The 18,024-nt window shown below is 35.9% G+C and overlaps 1 protein-coding gene and 1 pseudogene across 20 annotated transcripts in view; both read right to left on the bottom strand.

Annotated features, from left to right (window-relative positions):
* Positions 1–18,024, bottom strand: part of RALYL (RALY RNA binding protein like) — a 751,296-nt gene that overhangs the window by 245,060 nt on the left and 488,212 nt on the right. The window lies entirely within an intron of this gene.
* LOC116813371 (26S proteasome regulatory subunit 7-like) lies at positions 13,971–14,828 on the bottom strand (annotated as a pseudogene).

The raw sequence follows: 18,024 nt of genomic DNA, 5'->3' as shown, positions 1-18,024 counted from the left end.
CACAGTTTCCTCATCTATAAATGTTTCCTCAACTATTATATATTTATAGGACTGTTATAAGAATGAGTTTGAGGTGATCATATGGTTTTTCTCCTTCATTATGTTAATATGGTGAATCACATTTATTGATTTACATATTTGAATGATTCTTATATCCCAGGGTAAATTCCACTTGATAATGATCACTGATTCTTTTAAAATGCTGTTGAATTTTATTTGCTTCTATTTTGTTGAGAATTTTTACATCTATGTTCATCAGAAATATCAGCCTGTAATTTTTTTTTCTTGTAGTGCCCCTGTCAGGCTTTGGTATCAGAGTAATGCTGGCCTCATAAAATGAGTCTAAAAATATTCTCTCCTCTTCAAGTTTTCATTTGCTATTATACTAATATGGTTTGGCTGTGTCCCCACCCAAATTTCATCTTCAATTGTTTTCTCCATAATCCCCACGTGTTGTGGGAGGGACCCAGTGGAAGGTAATTGAATCATGGGGGCAGTTACTTCCATGCTGTTCTTGTGATAGTGAGTGAGTTCTAATGAGATCTGTTGGTTTTATAATGGGCTTTTCCCCTTTTGCTTGACACTTCTGCTTCCTGCCATCATGTGAAGAAGGATGTGTTTGCTTTCCCTTCAGCCGTGATTGTAAGTTTTGTGAGGCCTCCCCAGCTATGTGAAACTGTAAGTCAATTAAGCCTCTTTGCTTTCTAAATTGCCCAGTCTCAGGCACTTCTTTTTAGCAGTGTGAGAATGGGCTAATACATTTATCCCCAACAGCCAGCCAGTGTCTGAGATATATTAGTTGCTCTACAAATATTTATGAATTGAATGAGTGTATTAGTTTTCTATTGTTGCTTTAACAAATTACCCCAAATTTGATAATTTAAAACAACACAAATTTACTCTGATGATCTTGGAAGTTAGACATTTAAAATAAGGTGTTGGTTGGGCTATGTAATTTATGAAGATTTCAGAAGATAATTTGTTTGCTTGCCTTTTCTAACTTCTAGAGGCTACCTACCATCCTTGGCTCACGGCCTCTTCCTTCAACTTAGTGCATCATCTCACTTCGTGGATCCATTACCATGTCTCCCTTTTCTTACTTTGATTCTCCTTCCTCTCTAGTAGAAGGATTCTTGTGATTACATTGACACATCCAGATAATCTGCCATCACTGTCACTGCTACAATCAACAAGACTCAAGTATTTAGAGAAACAGCCAGATCCTGAACTGTGCCATACCTGTTACAACATACACATACAAAATAATGCTACATACTTTGCATTTTTAGCTTTTCAGTTTCTGCAGCAGAAGGATGAATACCAGAAATAGTTGAAATAGATATTTCACTAAATCTATAGATTAATTTGTGAGAAATAGGTATTTCACTAAATCTATAGATTAATTTGTGAGAAATGATATTTTAGGTCTTCAAATCCACGAACAGGTTTTGCAGGTTTCAGGGTAGTGGTCTTACACACCTTCCATTAGATTTATGCTGAAACATTAGAATTGTAAAAGCTATTCTAAGTGATACCCCTTTAAAATTTCATATTCTATGTTTGATTGCTATTGCTGGTACATAGAATGAAAAATGACTTTGTATATTGACCTTCTGGAACTGCTTAACTCTAACTGAGCAGTCTATATTGTTTTTGATTTTTCTATATGCTCAATCAAGTTGTCTATAAATGGGGATGGTTTTTATTTCTTTCTTCAACGGCTATGACATCCAGTGTAATACTAAATATAAGTGGTGAGAATGTGCATCTTTTTCTCAGTCTTCATTTCAAGGCATAAAGTTTCAATAATTCATTGCTAAGCATGATTTTACTCATGTGCATGTTTTTCTATTTTCAGAAACTTGTTACATTAAAGACATCCCTTCTATTCTAATTTTCCAAAGTTTTTTTTAAAAATCATGATTGGATATTGAATTTGGTCAAATATATCTATTGATGTATGATTTTTCTCATTTATTGTGAAATATTTTGGTATATTTTTAAATGTTTTACCATATCTGCATTTCTAGAATAAACCCAATGTGGTCATGATGTTTTATACTTTCTATGAGTCACTGCATTTGATTTGCTAATATTTTGCTCTTGTTTAGGATTTTTGTGTCTATGCACATGAGAAAATTGGACTATATTTTCTTACTCCAGTGATTTTAGTATCACTTCTTTTGCATGTGCTTTCTGTCTACCTGGAATATCCCTTTCCTGCCTTTTCTCCAGGGGACTCGCTCTCTTCTTTTGCTTTCCTAGCACCCCAGGAATCCATCTGCTATAGGCCTCGCCACTTCTATACAAGATTTGGCGGGGCGGAGGGGGGGTGTGGAGAAGAAGAAAGCCCAGCATATGTAGTTTAGAAGGTGCTCATTTGCTCTTTCTTGAATTAAATGGGGCTGTGCTTAGCTCCTTAGGAATATAATCAGATAACGATTTGGAAGTCTTACTCTTTGTTTTTGAATCTTTCTCAATTCACTGTCATTTCAACTACTTAATGATGAAAATAAACTATGATTAAAGTGCACAGATTTTCTTCCAGCAAAAACATTTAGAGAACTGAAATATAATCTGTACTTGCAAATAGCCAGAGATGGCCAGAATGCCCCAGATTCTATCTCAAGAGTGATCTGCGGACAAAGATAACCTCCTTGTAAACCAGAATGCCATATTTTATATATGACAGAAACCAAAGTCCCTTTGGCTTTCCTTCAGGAGAGTTCATCACAAGCCCATTTATCATTTCTAGATCCCATATAAAGTTATCCTGACAAACAATACAAAATGTTTGCAGTCTAATAAAACTAAAGTAAGTAATTTTAACTTTTAGGTTTAATAAATGCCAGCCATGTGGAAATTCTCCAAACAGTGCTTTGACTTGCCTGGAAAATGTTATTACTATAAAATGCTTAGAGATGCTAGATTTCTTTTCCTTTTAACCTCAAAAATCAGTCCTACAAAGATAAAAAAAATTAGCAATTCCACCATTTGAAAGTAGTTATGTCATTTTCCACGTATACAGTTATATTTCTATAACTTTGCTTCACTGATAAACTTATTTTAAAATGTGAATTAATGGATGATATCACCGATATCTGCAAAATCTGGGTCCTCATAATCCAGCTTTAGAATTTATCATCCACTGTCTTCTCTTTAATTTTCTGATTTAAAATATTTAATATTTGGCTATAAGACTTAAAGATGGATTTCTATTTCTATGTTATTTGCATGTGAGAAACAGTTAATTTTATTAAAAACAATAGTTCTTTTACATTAGAAATTTATTTTTAAATCTTTTTTGTTTTTAAATTTTCTAGCTTTATTGAAGTATAATTAACAGATAAAAATTGTATATGTTTACAATTTATAATTGTATATGTTTTGATATACATACAAATTAAGAAATGATTACTGTAATGAAGCCACTTAACACGTCCATCACCATTTTTCTGTGATGAGACCATTTAAGGTCAACTCTCCCAGCACTAGCTATAGCCACCATTCTGTAGGTTAGGTCTCCCAAACTTATTCATCCTGCAAAACTGCAACTTTATATTTTTTGACCATTATCTTCCCATTTCTCCCATTCCTCAGCCCCTGCCAACTACCATCCTATTATCTGCTTTTATGGGTTTGATATTTTTAGATTCCACATGTAAATGAGATCATGTAGTATTTTCTTTCTGTGCCTGGCTTATTTAACTTAGCATCATGTCCTCTAAATACATCCATGTGGTTATAAAAGACAGGATTTCCTCCGTTTTTAAGGCTCAATAATATTCCACTGTATTTATATGTGCCACATTTTCTTTATCCATTCATTCGCTGATGGAAACTTAGGTTGATTTCATATCTTGGATATTGTGAATAATGCTACAGTGAACATAGGATTGATGATATTTCCACATACTGATTTCATTTCCTTTCAATATGCAACAAGTAGTGTAATTGCTGGATGATGTAGCAGTTCCAGATTTAATTTTTTGAGGAACCTCAATACTGTTCCATCAGGGCTGTACCAATTTATATTCACATCAACTGTAAAAGTGCTTTTTTTCTACACTTGATGACACTTGCTATCTTTTGTCTTTTTGAAAATAGTCATGCTAATGTGTATGAGTCAGTCTAATAGTGTATGAGTTAATATCTTATTGCGGTTTGGATTGCATTTTCCTGATAGTGATGTTGAAAATTTTTTTCATATACCTGTTGGCCCTTTGTATGTCTTCTCTTGAGAAATGTCTTTTGACATCCCTTTAACCATTTCTTAATCAGATTATTTGTTGTTCGCTACTGAGTTTCTTTTCTTTTTTTTTTTTTTTTCAAATTTTCAAGGACATTTTCTTTTAATTCTTTTTTTATTTTTATTTTTATTATTATCCTTTAGGTTTTAGGGTACATGTGCACAATGTGCAGGTTTGTTACATATGTATCCATGTGCCATGTTGATTTCCTGCACCCATTAACTCGTCATTTAGCATTGATGCATGCACACATATGTTTATTGCGGCACTATTCACAATAGCTATCGAGTTTCTTACGTATTTTAGATATTAACCCATTTTGAGATGTATTGTGTGCAAATATTTTCTCCCATTTCATAGGTTGCCTCTTCACTCCATGATTGTTTCCCTTGCTGTGAAGAAGCTTCTTAGTTTGATGCAATCCTATTTTTCTACTTTTACTCTTGTTGCCTGTGCTTTTGGGGTTATAGTAAAAAAAATTGCCCAGATTAATGTAAAAAAAGCTTTTTCCCTATGTTTTTTTCTAGTAGTTTTACAGTTTCAGGTCTTATGTTTAAATCTTTAATCAATTTTGAGTTATTTTTGTATATAGGGTAAGACAAGAATCAAGTTTTTTTCTTCTGCTGCATTAAGATGTCCAGTTTTCCCAGCAACATGCATTGAAGTGATTATCCCCATTGTGTGTTCTTGGCACACTTTAATTGACCACATATGTGTGGTTGTATTTCTGAGTTCTCTCTTTTGTTCCTTCAATCTATATATCTGTTTTTATGCCAGCATCAGGCTGTTTCGATTACTATAACATTGTAGTATATTTTGAAATCATCTTATTGGATACATATTTGCCTTTATTTGTATCTTGTTATTTTGTCACCTAACATTCTAGATTATGGAATTCCAAGGCCTCTTCCAAATAAATTCCATACTGATGAATATTACATATTATTTAACACAGAAAGGCAAGTCTTATCCAGAATTGTTTCATATTACAAATATGCATTCTGAAGTTAAAGAAAAAAAAACTATGAGGAATGAGTAGTAGCTTAGTTCATCAATGGCAATTGGGAGAGGAATCAAATAAATGAAATACTTTGAGTGTCCATTAGTCCATTTAAATTCTTTTTCTTTTATTTATCCCCAAAAAGAGTAGAATTAACTGATTATGAATATATTATCTTTCTCATATTATTTCTGTCTGTAAAGTGCCCAAAAAATGAACTGAGCAAAAAGGTGGATGGGATCGTGAGAAATAAAAATAAGAATCAAAGGATTTACCTAACAGAGCTTGCATTATAAGAGTCATTACATTAACTATCTTAGCAATTTCAATGACACAGTGTCTTCAAGAGGTAGTGAGTGAATGAATAACCCAAACAAAATAAATTATAGAATTTTTGCAGAAAATAAAAAGTTTTTAGAAGACTTCTGCAAAGTACTTCACAGAACCCTAAAAAATTCAGTGTACTACAAGTAGTTGGAATAGGTTCAGTGATTTTGCCAATTATGCAACACATTTTTTAAGTATTTCAATTTTTTGTGTTTCAAGTAACTGAGCTAAACAAGATACTTGTCTATATTAAGCAGTAAGTTACTGTAAAACTTAGATTTCAGTATCCTCAAAGGATCAGAAACTATAATAAATTTGATCATCTATGTGGAATAAGGCCTGCGTCTATCAGGAAATCAATTAACCTAATCAGTTGAGTGAAATAATAATGTTGTTTTCACTCTGGTATTTTTTCCCATTAGATGTGCTTCTATCAAGAGTGTTCTGAGTACAGATATACAATACTCAACAAGAGGGAACGTTGGAAATTATAAGACATGAAATGAAATAGACTCATAGACCCTAAGATCATTTTATGCATATGATAGGCATTTAACAAGCGATTGTTAATTGATTTAATGAATCCATGTAATATAAGAACACATTTTGTATTTTGTTAATTTGAAATAGAATAGGTTAAATTAAACCTCAAGGAGCAATATTTCTTTGGCTGAATTAAAAATTCTAATTAACATTAATTTAAACCATCAAGTTTGTAATATATCAGAACACAAAAAATGAAAACATGATTACCCCTGGATTAGAATTCATGAAGTTGCCATTTTTGTCATTTCAAAGTATGTGAAAGATATTTTCTAACATGGAAAGACTATTTGTAATATTTAATATCAAGGCAAAGTTAATTCAGTTAGAGTGAAAGTACTTGAAATTTTTACAGTGTTGCCATGTTATTAGGTAGGTTACACAAAAATAAATGCACATATATAAAATGAAGGTTTTAGACATCAAATGAAGTCAAATTATTTTTCCCATCATTGGGGGGAATAAGAAATAAAGAATCAAATGTTGGAAAAGGAAGGGAATTACAACATTTATGATGATGAAAATATGTTTGAAAAAACTTTTAAAAACATTATGATGTAATGGTTGGGTGTGGTGGTTCATGCCTATAATCCCAGCACTTTGGGAGGCCAAGCTGGGAGGATCATTTGAGGTCAGGAGTTTGAGACTAGCCTGGCCAATATGGTGAAACCCAGTCTCTACTAAAAATACAAAAATTAGCCGGGCGTGGTGGCGTGCACCTGTAATCCCAACCACTCAGGAGGCTGAGGCAGGAGAATTGCTTGAACCTGGGAGGTGGAGGTTGCAGTGAACTGAGATTGCACCATTGCACTCCAGGTTGGGTGACAGAGCTGGACCCAGTCTCAAAACAAACAAACAAACAATATGATGTATTAATATAGCAAAATAACATGCTGGCAGCTTGCCAAACATGATGTTCTCTTTCACACTTGGTCCCCTCTATGCATGTTGTTTCCTTGGCCTGGTTCCCTTTCCTCTTTTCTGCTGATATATAGCTTTTCATGTTAGAAGGCTCAGTTTACTTCACCACTTTTGTGATACCTTTTCCAACTGTTCAAGGCACAATTATTGTCAGTTTTGCTATAATGCTTGTTTTGAAAAAGTAAATTTGTTCTAAAGGAATTGATATAAAGAAAAAAATTAAGGTTGCTTATGCATGATTTCCTCCATTAGAAACATGAGGGGAATGCAAAAAACTGCACCAGCTGTGTCCAAGCTAAGTGGAGATACACAAAATGTACCCTAATCCACACATACCACAAACATGCACCAGCTCTCTCCATTCACTGGGTGTTTTATAAGCCACAACTATCTGCACCTAATACAACCTTTCCTCTGGTTTCAGCTCACCGTCCTCCTACTTCCTAATAATTCACAAGCTGCAACCCTTTTAATACTCACTTCCAGAAGCAAACCAGATTTTATGGTAAAAATACCAACTTATGTGTGGGTATACCCATTTATGTGTTTCTTAACTATTCACACACACACACATTGTCATTTTCATTAGATTCTTATTTTTAAAAATATGGCAGTGACAAAATTTTTGAATGTTGAACTCCAAGCCCATTTTATCATTAGCCCTGTGTTTTTTAAATTGTATAATTCTACATGGTGTGATAATTTTTCAGGAACACGTATGTCATATTTATAACAGAACTAACTATACTACCATTAGTAACTTCTGTGATTCAGTAGTACTTAGCATATTGAGTTGCATTTATTTGTATACTTACCTATTTTTTCCACTAGAATGTGCAAATGTCCTAAATTGGGAGAGAATCAGGTACTAGAAAAGAGCTGAATAGTGCTAAGGAGGGTGGTGGAATGAGGGCTGGTAGTGGAGACCATGGTGGGGATTGGGTAAAGAGCAGGAAGGGAACTAGGATGAAGACTAGTGCAGTAGCCTCACCTGGTGGCATAGAGTTGATGGGTTACAATGGGTAGAGAAAAAAGTAGACTGTATCTTCTCTCTGAGCTACAATCAATCAATCAATCAACCACTCAAACCCACTGATTTCACCTCACAGCTGCTCTTCTGTTTCTTTCCTTCTCCCCTGTTATGGACTCAATATTTGTGTCTCAATACATTCCCATGTCAAAACCCTAGCCTCCAATGTGATTGTATTTGGAAATGGGGCCTTTGGGAGGTAATGAGAGTTAGATGAGGTCATGAGGGTAGAATCCTCATAATAGGATTAGTGCCCTCATAAGGAAAGACACCAGAGAGCTTACTCTCTCTTTGTTCCCACAAAGAAGTCATGTGAGCACACAGCAAGATGGCAACTGCCTACCAGCTGTGAGGAGGCCTCAGGTAAAACTTGCTTTGCCAGCCCCTTGATGATTTACTTCTCTACCTCCTAAACTGTGCAAAAAATAAATTGCTGTTGCTTAAACTTCCCAATCTATGACAATTTGACAGGGCAGCCTGAACTAATACATCCTCACAAATACAAACTGTACCCTGACATGTATGTAAGGTATGCATATATGCCATGTATGGCCTTTCAAAGTCTTGATTGACTTCTCTCACCTACAGAAAAAAGTTTGGGTATCTCAAAATGTCATGTCAATTCTTGCATGATTTTAACCCTTCATACCTTTCCAGCCTCAGGTCTTCTCAGTTCTGACCTTTCAAATACTAACTTCTTTGTAGTTCCTTGAACACAGATAGTGCTTTCTCATCAATGCTTTTGTCCGCACAAATTCATTGCTTAGGATGTCATTTCTCTTCATCTTCAAATGCAATCTTCTAATTTCTTTAATATGGAGCTCAATCATAAACTTTTCCAGAAAGCTTTACCTCAGGCTAGTCTGTGCTTTCATAATTCCCAATGAGTCTCCTTATCATTGCCTTGGGCATATCTGTTTATATTTGATTATATGCTCCTTGAAGGCAGTGATCATCTTCCTTATCCTAATTCATAGTGGGTACTCAATAAATATTTATCAAATAAACATAAATGGCCAGCACAGTAACTTGGCACAAGTATCACGTATTCAGTAAATGACAATTACTATTATTATTATCATTTTATAATGTTGAAGCCTTTTTTGTGAAGTGGTTATTAGCAACTCCATAAAAGGTTAGGATTCCAATGAAAAGATGTGTTTTCATTTGAAAGCCTTCAGGGCTCAGTTGTGTCACGTTACCAGTGAGTAGTGCTGAATTTGGCGTAATAGGTAATGATCTTATTTACGTCTTCCAAGCAATCCTCAGTAGCATTTTTTTTTTTTTTTTTTTACCATGCTGTGATCAAAAACATATCAGCTTTGGCCGGGCATGGCTCAACGCCTGTAATCCCACCACTTTGGGAGGCCAAGGTGGGCAGATCACCTGAGGGATCGAGAGTTCCTGATCGGGAGTTTGAGATCAGTCTGTCTAATATAGTGAAACTCTGTCTCTACTTAATATACAGAATTAGCTGGGCGTGGTGGCACATGCCTATAATCCCAGCAACTCAGGAGGCTGTGGTAGCAGAATGGCTTGAAACCAGGAGGCAGAGGTTGCAGTGAACCGGGATCATGCCACTGCACTCCAGCCGGGATGACAGAGTGAGACTCAGTCTCAAAACCAAAACCAAAACCAAAACCAAAACCAAAAACAAAAACAAAAACAAAACAACAAAACAAAAAAACCCAGCTTCTACACAAAAGCTTCTAATCTCAGCCCCAGTGCTGTTTAGATGTAGTTGTGCTAACCACGCAAATCTGGTATCTTTCAACATCCAATGAACAAGTATGAATCTTATATGCACCCAATACAGGAGCACCCAGATTCATAAAGCAAGTCCTTAGAGACCTACAAAGAGACTTAGACTCTCACACAATGATAATGGGAGACTTTAACACCCCACTGTCAACATTAGACAGATCAATGAGACAGAAAGTTAACAAGGATATCCAGGAATTGAACTCAACTCTGCACCAAGAGGACCTAATAGACATCTACAGAACTCTCCACCCCAAATCAAGAGAATATACATTATTTTCAGCACCACACCACACCTATTCCAAAACTGACCACATATTTGGAAGTAAAGCAGTCCTCAGCAAATGTAAAAGAACAGAAATTATAACAAACTGTCTCTCAGAACACAGTGCAATCAAACTAGAACTCAGGATTAAGAAACTCACTCAAAACTGCTCAACTATATGGAAACTGAACAACCTGCTCCTGAATGACTACTGGGTACACAACGAAATGAAGGCAGAAATAAAGATGTTCCTTGAAATCAACGAGAACAGAGACACAACATACCAGAATCTCTGAGATGCATTCAAAGCAGTGTGTAGAGGGAAATTTATAGCACTAAATGCCCATAAGAGAAAGCAGGAAAGATCTAAAATTGACACCCTAACATCACAATTAAAAGAACTAGAGAAGCAAGAGCAAACACATTCAAAAGCTAACAGAAAGCAAGAAATAACTAAGATCAGAGCAGAACTGAAGGAGATAGAGACACAAAAAACCCTTAAAAAATCAGTGAATCCAGGAACTGGTTTTTTGAAAAGATCAACAAAATTGGGAGACTGCTAGCAAGACTAATAAATAAGAACACAGAGAAGAATCAAATAGATGCAATAAAAAATGATAAAGGGGATATCACCACTGATCCCACAGAAATACAAACTACCATCAGAGAATACTATAAACACCTCTATGCAAATAAACTAGAAAATCTAGAAGAAATGGATAAACTCCTCGACACATACACTCTCCCAAGACTAAACCAGGAAGAAGTTGAATCTCTGAATAGATCAATAACAGGCTCTGAAATTGTGGCAATAATTAATAGCTTACCAACCAAAACAAGTCCAGGAGCAGACGGATTCACAGCCGAATTCTACCAGAGGTACAAGGAGGAACTGGTACCATTCCTTCTGAAACTATTCCAATCAATAGAAAAAGAGGGAATCCTCCCTAACCCATTTTATGAGTTATCATCCTGATAACAAAGCCTGGCAGAGACACAACAAAAAAGAGAATTTTAGACCAATATCCCTGATGAACATTGATGCAAAAATCCTCAGTACAATAATGGCAAACTGAATCCAGCAGCACATCAAAAAGCTTATCCATCATGATCAAGTGGGCTTCATCCCTGGGATGCAAGGCTGGTTCAACATACGCAAATCAATAAACGTAATCCAGCATATAAACAGAACCAATGACAAAAGCCACATGATCATCTCAATGGATGCAGAAAAGGCCTTTGACAAAATTCAACAGCCCTTCATGCTAAAAACTCTCAATAAATGAGGTATTGATGGGACGTATCTCAAAATAATAAGAGCTATCTATGACAAACCCACAGCCAATATCATACTGAATGGGCAAAAACTGAAAGCATTCCCTTTGAAAACTGGCACCAGACAGGAATGCCCTCTCTCACCACTCCTATTCAACATAGTGTTGGAAGTTCTGACCAGGGCAATCAGGCAGGAGAAAGAAATAAAGGGTATTCAATTAGGAAAAGAGGAAGTCAAATTGTCCCTGTTTGCAGATGACATGATTGTATATCTAGAAAACCCCATTGTCTCAGCCCAAAATCTCCTTAAGCTGATAAGCAACTTCAGCAAAGTCTCAGGATACAAAATCAATGTGCAAAAGTCACAAGCATTCTTATACACCAATAACAGACAAACAGAGAGCCAAATCATGAGTGAACTCCCATTCACAATTGCTTCAAAGAGAATAAAATACCTAGGAATCCAACTTACGAGGGATGTGAAGGACCTCTTCAAGGGGAACTACAAACCACTGCTCAATGAAATAAAAGAGGATACAAACAAAGGGAAGAACATTCCATGCTCATGGATAGGAAGAATCAATATAGTGAAAATGGCCATATGGCCCAAGGTAATTTATAGATTCAATGCCATCCCCATCAAGCTACCAATGACTTTCTTCACAGAATTGGAAAAAACTACTTTAAAGTTCATATGGAACCAAAAAAGAGCCCGCATTGTCACGACAATCCTAAGCCAAAAGAACAAAGCTGGAGGCATCACACTACCTGACTTCAAACTATACTACAAGGCTACAGTAACCAAAACAGCATGGTACTTGTACCAAAACAGAGATATAGACCAATGGAACAGAACAGAGCCCTCAGAAATAATGCCACATATCTACAACTATCAGATCTTTGACAAACCTGACAAAAACAAGAAATGGGGAAAGGATTCCCTATTTAATAAATGGTGCTGGGAAAACTGGCTAGCCATATGTAGAAAGCTGAAACTGGATCCCTTCCTTACACCTTATACAAAAATTAATTCAAGATGGATTAAAGACTTATATGTTAGACCTACAACCATAAAAACCCTAGAAGAAAACCTAGGCAATAATATTCAGGACATAGGAATGGGCAAGGGATTCATTTCTAAAACACCAAAAGCAATGGCAACAAAAGCCAAAATTGACAAATGGGATCTAATTAAACTAAAGAGCTTCTGCACAGCAAAAGAAACTACCATCAGAGTGAACAGGCAACCTACAAAATGGGAGAAAATTTTTGCAATCTACTCATCTGACAAAGGGCTAATATCCAGAATCTACAAAGAACTCAAACAAATTTACAAGAAAAAAACAACCCCATCAAAAAGTGGGCGAAGGATATGAACGGACACTTCTCAAAAGAAGACATTTATGCAGCCAAAAGACACATGGAAAAATGCTCATCATCACTGGCCATCAGAGAAATGCAAATCAAAACCACAATGAGATACCATCTCACACCAGTTAGAATGGCGATCATTAAAAGTCAGGAAACAACAGTTGCTGGAGAGGATGTGGAGAAATAGGAACACTTTTACATTGTTGGTGGGACTGTAAACTAATTCAACCATCGTGGAAGTCAGTGTGGCAATTCCTCATAGATCTAGAACTAGAAATACCATTTGACCCAGCCATCCCATTACTGGGTATATACCCAAAGGAGTATAAATCATGCTGCTATAAAGACACACGCACATGTGTGTTTACTGCGGCACTATTCACAATAGCAAAGACTTGGAACCAAGCCAAATGTCCAACAATGATAGACTGGATTAAGAAAATGTGGCACATATACACCATGGAATACTATGCAGCCATAAAAAATGATGAGTTCATGTCCTTTGTAGGGACATGGATGAAGGTGGAAACCATCATTCTCAGCAAACTATTGCAAGGACAAAAAACCAAACACCGCATGTTCTCACTCATAGGTGGGAATTGAACAATGAGAACACATGGACACAATAAGGGGAACATCACACACCAGGGCCTGTTGTGGGGTGGGTGGAGTGGGGAGGGATAGCATTAGGAGATATACCTAATGTTAAATGACGAGTTAATGGGTACAGCACACCAACATGGCACACGTATATACATGTAACAAACCTGCACGTTGTGCACATGTACCCTAAAACTTAAAGTATAATAAAAAAGAAGAAAAAAAATAAAGATGTGAGTCTGACCCTCTAGATCAGGTAAACTAAATTCAATCTTTCTATCCAATTTCCCTGGCTTCATCAGTGCTGAATCCAAAGTATCACGTCTGTTAGTGGCCATCAGCACTTAATATTGCCTTGAGGGTCAAAGCCATCCAACTGATGAATTAGTTCCCACATTTTTCTCTGTACTTCATTGTCACCTCCAGCACCATCATCAAACTGAGCTCTTCCAATAGCATCAGTTTCATCAAAGAAGATAAGGCAGGCATTTCTCATTCTGGCCACTGGGAAGAGCTCATGAACCATTCCAGCCCCTTTGCAGATATATTTCCGTAAACGTTCATATCCAATAACTCGATGAAGCAAGCATCAGTCCTATTTAGCAACCACCTAAGCACAGAGTGTCTTGCCTGCACCTAGTGGACCAAAGAGCACACTCTTGGGAGGCTCCATGCCAAGGTTAACAAATCTCTCTGGATGAAGTAGTGGGGTTTCAACTACTTACAATGTCTCAATCTGTTCCCTACAGCCAACAACACCACTGTATATGACATCAGGTTTTTACTCCACCGGCATCGTGGTAATTGTTGGGTCAATCTTATAAAGCATGGGAATATGAATTTAATACTTACATTCTTCCCCATCAAATTTCATCCCTGCCTCAACGTCAGTAGATCACTGAGGTCCGCCATAAATTTAGCAATCTGCTCCATATTGACAATGTATTTTGAGTTCTCAGAATCAGCATTTACTATCTTTCTACACCTTGCAACCTGTAAACATTGTTCACTCTGGCGCATTTGCTTATTTGCAGCCAAATCCCAGAGTGCTGCTGGTGGCCAGGCTAGTGTCGGACTCTTTAATACTACTGAGATAATTAATTTTCTTAAGAAGTTGTTCAATGTCATTCTCAACCTGCTTAATCTGCCTAGAATAAGTGCTCTGACCATGATTTTTCAGCAAGGCAGTATCCTCTTCATTCAGAGCTCAAAAGTGTTTGTCATCCTTCTCATCCTTTTTGATTTTCCACTGATCAGCACTGAGGTAATCCAGCATTTTAAGAGATGCCAGTGCTTCAGCTCCTTAGTGATTACACCGCCTTACTATTATTTCTTTTATGCACTGTTGCTAGTGAACTTTTAGCTTTCTGCAGGAAATGTGAAAGTAATAAAGAGACTCAAGAAAGAACTCCATGTTGAAATAGGTTTGTACAATTTTTCTGACCTTTTGCAGCCTCCTTTTAAATTCTTTATCATATACTTGTTTGCATTAAAAAACGCTACACTTGGCTGGGCACAGTGGCTCACGCCTGTAATCCTAGCACTTTGGGAGGCCGAGGCAGGTGGATCATTTTAGGTCAGGAGTTTGAAACCAGCCTGGCCAACATGGTGAAACCCTGTCTCTACTAAAAATACGAAAATATTATCCAGGTGTGGTGGTGCATACCTAAAATCTCAGCTACTCGGGAGGCTGAGGCAGGAGAATTGCTTGAACCCGGGGTATGGAGGTTGCAGTGAGCTGAGATGTCACCACTGTACTCCAGCTTGGGTGACAAAGTGAGACTCCATCTCAAAAAAACAAAAAACAAAAACCAAAAACTATACTTGCAGGGCAGAGGAGGTCATTTTTATAGGAAGTAATTCATAAAACTGACAATTTAGCTGTAGTAATCAAGAGTTGTCCATTCCCATATAGACAACGTTAAAAAAAAAAAGGGTGAAAAGCAAAGTGCTTTTGTATACCTTATGATATTGGTGGAATTCGAAATTTAGAACTAATGATTTTTTTTTCAGTTGGTTGGTAATTTAAGAGAAAAGTAATATCACTTGACTTCACTCTGAAGCACGCATCCAGAAAAATCTATAGCTCTAGCACTCCAGAGAAGTTCAACCTCCTATAAATGAAGAAATAGAAAGTGGTTTTATTTTCCACTTGTGCTGTACATAAGTTTATTTCTTGAAAAATGCTATCTGAGGTGAGTAAAGTAGCCTAGGCTAATAATTTAGACTAGAAGTACATGCATTTAAGGTACATTGAAAATGTCATAAAAAAGTCATTTCACGTGGGAGCTGGGTTAGCCATAGCTTTAAGAAGTTTTCTTTAAAAACAGCTTTACCAGAGAAAGCAGCTGAAATAATTGCATATTTCATTTTCTTTTATTGCACAAAATATCAATAAATACTGCTGGTTTTAAGCATTTTCTATTCAGAAGCAATCTTTATTCTTTTCTATTTCCAGTTTTATCACCAGTTTAAGTTGTTAGATAGAATATGTTATAGGTACACTTTTCTGATTCAAAAAATCTCTAAAAAACACATTTTGTTGAGATCATTAAGAAATAAGCAAATTATTCTTGATATTATAACATATCATTTCTTAATAGGTAATCTATTCCTATTCCCATTTATACTTTTTTAAATTTCCTTTTAAGGTTATAAGTAGTACAATGACCAGGTTTAACTGTTTATATAATCTCCAATCTATGCATACTGCTATATGAAAATATCTGAACCATGTTACTCAAAATACATTTTATAAACATAATAATTTTAATTTTTTATTAGTCTATTTAATAAAAGACTAATCAAGATCAAATTTTCTTTTATCTGGGACATTGACAACTAGAGAAAAACAAGTTTAGCTTTGAAGGCTTAATATATATAGCTCTGCCTTTATAAAATCTTTTGGCTTCTTCATTCCTTTAGTTCTTCATTTCTTCCTTTAAAGTACAAGAGTGCATTACGGGCAGGGTGGCTCACGCCTGTAATCCCAGCACTTTGGGAGGCCCAAGAGGGTGGATCATGAGGTCAGGAGTTCGAGACCAGCCTGGCCAATATGGTGAAACCCCGTCTGTACTAAAAATACAAAAATTAGCCAGGTGTGGTGGCATGTGCCTGTAGTCCCAGCTACTTGGGAGGCTGAGCAGAAGAACTGCTTGAACCTGGGAGGCAGAGGTTGCAGTGAGCTGAGATCAGGCCACTGCATTCTAGCCTGGGTGACAGAGCGAGACTCTGTATGTAACAACCCAACAAAAAATATTTTGAAAGGATTATAACTTTTGCATTCATTATGTTTCCCATAATCAACACAAAGGCCTTAAATGATGGCATAACCAGCTATTATATAGATTCTTGAATCCAGAAGGCTGTTTTAGGATTGGGTGGGGACCTTAAATGGTCATTTGCTATTAAGCACTATCACACTAAAATTCTAGAGACAGATTCAGTTATCTCATGGACTCATTGTGAAATCAGTTTGCTCACATAACTAAATTCTAACTGGGACATGGGATTTAGGAGCACACTGGGAATGTTAGGACATAGTTTTGATTGCAACATTCTCATAAACTATCTATAGGAAAAAAGGGGTTATGCCTACAATCAAGATTTGTATATTTGCATGCAAGCCACAAACTAAGACCTACATCTGCAAAATCTCAGGGACTATTTGGAGAAAGGAATAAGCTGCATTTCTGATATAGTCATAGTATAAGCAACCCAAATTGGCTATCCATATCTCTACATTAGTGATTCCTGGTTTTTGCAATTGCAATTACTTGGATCAGAAAAAATCCAAAGAGAAAATATTCTTTCAAGTAAGGATATTTATAAAATATTATTGCTCATCACTTCATTTATTTATTTTCCCATTTTTTCCAGCCTTATTGAGGTATACTTGACAAATGACAGTTGGATATATTCAAGATATACAGTGTAATGATTTGACATACACATGCATTGTGAAATGATTGCCACATTACACTAATTAATACATCAATTGCCTCACAGTTCTCCTTTTAGATAAGATTCACCAATTCATGTGCTCTTTTTGTTGGTGACCAATAATATTTTTCCTCCTTTTAATTTGTACAAATCTATGGAGTACACGTGCAATTTTGTTACATGCATAGATTGTATAGGGATAAAGTCAGGGCTTTTAGAGCACTCATTACCTGAATAATACGCATGGTGGAGAAGACGATCTAACATCTATGAACTATGGTGAAAAGCCAAGGAGAATATCTACAGAAAAGGGGGAACTCAAAAAGACAAACTTTTTATATGTGACCAAACATAAAATAGTGAGGAATTCCACAGAGAAACAAAGTTGGCCTTTCAGAGAAAAAGAGATGTTTCAATTTGATAATATTTGTATGAGCATGAAAATCATCAAATACTGGTTACCTAAGTCAAAAATCAACTCCTAAAATTTCATTTTATAATTCAGTTTTGAAAATATTCCTCAAGTATAAACTAATTCTTATCTTTCTGAAGTAAATTTTAAAATAATATTTGGGGAATTAGGTCTATTCCATTCAGTTCTCCTATCTCCTATTTAAGGAGCCGCTTGTAAGCCTCTATTAAGTCAAATTTCTTAAAAACAACAGTAGAAAAGTAATAGAATTGGTGGACTGGTTATACCTTTTTTTTTAAATTTTACTTTCATTATTATTATTATTAT

Source organism: Hylobates moloch, unplaced genomic scaffold, assembly GCF_009828535.3.
Source record: "Hylobates moloch isolate HMO894 unplaced genomic scaffold, HMol_V3 SCAFFOLD_9, whole genome shotgun sequence".
Classification (NCBI taxonomy): domain Eukaryota; kingdom Metazoa; phylum Chordata; class Mammalia; order Primates; family Hylobatidae; genus Hylobates; species Hylobates moloch.
The sequence above is the reverse complement of the archived record's forward strand: the minus strand, read 5'-3'. Positions and strand labels throughout refer to the sequence as shown.